At 37.1% G+C, this 3140-nt stretch overlaps 1 pseudogene; it reads left to right on the top strand.

Moving 5' to 3' along the window:
* Window positions 1-45: 45 nt before the first annotated feature.
* Window positions 46-2776, top strand: LOC112138582 (annotated as a pseudogene).
* Window positions 2777-3140: the final 364 nt, after the last annotated feature.

The raw sequence follows: 3140 nt of genomic DNA, 5'->3' as shown, positions 1-3140 counted from the left end.
CACACACATACACAATTTTTCTAAATATTCTCAACACTGTTAAAATCAGAGTTGAGTTTAAAGTCGTAAAATTAATAACTTATGTCTATGTCCTGCGACTCAAATTTACACCCGTAGACTTAGAGATTCCCATGATCCCGAAAAGGATTTAGAGGATTTAGGAAATGGATGGTAGGACTGATGGACTTCTAAAGTTTCAAACTGTAGGGCTTCTGACTGAGGTGATCAAAAATGTATTTGATAACAACACAAAAAACATTAACAGATCTCAGACTTTCTTGTATTTGTGTCCCTGCAGTCCTCCCCCACCATTGGTTGATAGAAGATGAAGATCTCTGCAAACAGCAGAGGAACTTCAGAGTGGAACAGAATGATCCAGAACCTACACAGACAAAAGAGGAACTGGGGGAACCAGAACTTCAACAGATAAAAGAGGAGCAGGAAGAACAAGAACCTCAACAGACTAAGGAGGAGCAGGAGGAACCACAAACTATACAGATTAAAGAAAGTTATACCCTGATGGAGATTTCTACTTTTGAGGGACATGTTTTTACAGAATCAGATGAAAACAATCAACAGAGTTTTACTGTAACTGATGATCAGGATGAAGAAGGAAATCAACATGAAGAATCAACATCAACTCCAGATGAAGAGACAGACCCACATAACAGAGATCAGAGGAAGAGAAGAGACAGAAGTCATGTCCAAAGTGTGGCCAGCTCTCACATGTCAGAAGGTCAGTGTGACTCTGATGTTAGAAAAAAGTTCAAGAAAGCAACTTTGGTTAAGAAAACCAAACAATCCCCAAAAGAAAAGAGACTTTCACATATAAAGTCTGGTAAAGGAACAAGAACTGCTCATAATATGTCTGCCCATATGAAAACTAAGTCTGACGAAGGACCTTATGTCTGTAAAGATTGTGGTAAAAATTTTGGCTCCTGGTTCAAATTAAGAACTCACATTACAACTCACTCAAGAGAGAAGACTTTTTCTTGTAAAGAATGTGATAAACATTTTAGCCTTTTATCTTATCTCAAAACACACATGAGAACTCATACAGGAGAGAAGCCTGATGAACGACCTTATGTCTGTAAAGAATGTGAGAAAAGTTTTAGTTATGCATATAAACTTAGGGAACACATGAGAACTCATACAGGAGAGAAGCCTTTTACGTGTAAAGAATGTGACAGAAGTTTTAGTCGAATATCTACTCTCAAAACACACATGAGAACTCATACAGGAGAGAAGCCTTATACATGCAAAGAATGTGACAGAAGTTTTAGTCAAAGTTATACTCTCAAAACACACATGAGAACTCATACAGGAGAGAAGCCTTTTTCATGTAAAGAATGTGACAGAAGTTTTAGTCAAATATCTCATCTCAAAACACATGTGACAACTCATACAGGAGAGAAGCCTTTTACATGCAAAGAATGTGACAGAAGTTTTAGTCACATATCTACTCTCAAAACACATGTGACAACTCATACAGGAGAGAAGCCTTTTACATGCAAAGAATGTGACAGAAGTTTTAGTCAAATTTATACTCTCAAGAAACACATGAGAACTCATACAGGAGAGAAGCCTTTTTCATGTAAAGAATGTGACAGAAGTTTTAGTCAAATTTATACTCTCAAGAGACACATGAGAACTCATACAGGAGAGAAGCCTTTTATGTGTAAAGAATGTGACAGAAGTTTTAGTCGAATATCTCATCTCAAAACACCCATGATAACTCATACAGGAGAGAAGCCTTTCACATGCAAAGAATGTGACAGAAGTTTTAGTCACATATCTACTCTCAATACACACATGAGAACTCATACAGGAGAGAAACCTTTTTCATGTAAAGAATGTGACAGAAGTTTTAGTCACATATCTACTCTCAAAACACACATGAGAACTCATACAGGAGAGAAGCCTTTTTCATGTAAAGAATGTGACAGAAGTTTTAGTCACATATCTAATCTCAAATCACACATGAGAACTCATACAGGAGAGAAGCCTTTTACGTGTCAAGAATGTGACAGAAGTTTTAGTGGAACATCAACTCTCAAAACAAACATGATGATTCATACAGGAGAGAAGCCTTTCACAGGCTAAGAATGTGACAGAAGTTTTAGTCAAATATCTAATCTCAAAACACACATGACCATACATACTGGAGAGAAGCCTTTTACGTGTAAAGAATGTGATATGGGTTTTTGTCAACTATCTCATCTTAAATCACACATCAGAACTCACACAGGAGAGAAGCCCTTTTCCTGTAAAGAGTGTCCAAAACATTTTAGTGATATGCATAGTCTCAAAATACACATGAGAACTCATACACGAGAGAAGCCTTTTCCATGTAAAGCATGTAACAGAAGTTTTAGTAAAATAACTAGTCTCAAAAGACACATGAGAACACATTCAATGGAGTTAAAATTTGCTACTTAAAAAAGCAAATGGAAATTTACAGCAGGCATCAGGAAGAGAAGAAAGTAAGTTTATATAGAAAAATTAAAATTTTGTTAAATTATTCTATTCCTTTTTTAAAAGAAAGAATGAGTGCACTAAAGATTTTAAATATGTAACCCATTTTTTGGTGATGTTATTTAAGATGTTATTAAACCCCCAGGTTTTCCTTCTCAGAAAATTAGAATTTGAAACATGAATAAATGTTCAAAACTCCAGAGGGCCCATGCAAATCTGCTAAATAACTCCCAACAGTTGCAGAGCCTTAAAGAGCTTTTAAGTGCATAATAATATTTCCTCACACAAAAAAAAAAAAAAACTAGCAAAGCGGTATTTTGTTCCATTCATCTCTGAGCTATGCTCTCCAACCTTGCTCTCTGAGTACCAGCCCAAACCCTGAAAACGACTGGGTCTTCATATTCATACGTATGAATGTGGGGGAACAGCCCCTTCCTGGAAGTGTGTGCTCCCAGCACCCCCTCAGGCTAAACACCTTTAAAACTTCTGGAATTCAGAAGAAGGAAAGGAGCTTTCAGAAATACAGCATACCCCCCTATTTCCTGGGGTTAGGGACAGAGACATCTGCGAGTGAGGAGGAGGGGGAGTTGCCGTTTTCTTCATATCCATTCCCCTCTGGGGAAATTCCTACTGCATCTTTGGGAACAAAAGTTACATAGAAGCGT

This window comes from Oryzias melastigma, unplaced genomic scaffold (genome assembly GCF_002922805.2).
Source record: "Oryzias melastigma strain HK-1 unplaced genomic scaffold, ASM292280v2 sc00651, whole genome shotgun sequence".
NCBI classification, from domain to species: domain Eukaryota; kingdom Metazoa; phylum Chordata; class Actinopteri; order Beloniformes; family Adrianichthyidae; genus Oryzias; species Oryzias melastigma.
Note: the sequence above shows the minus strand (reverse complement) of the source record. Positions and strands in the feature narration are given on the sequence as shown.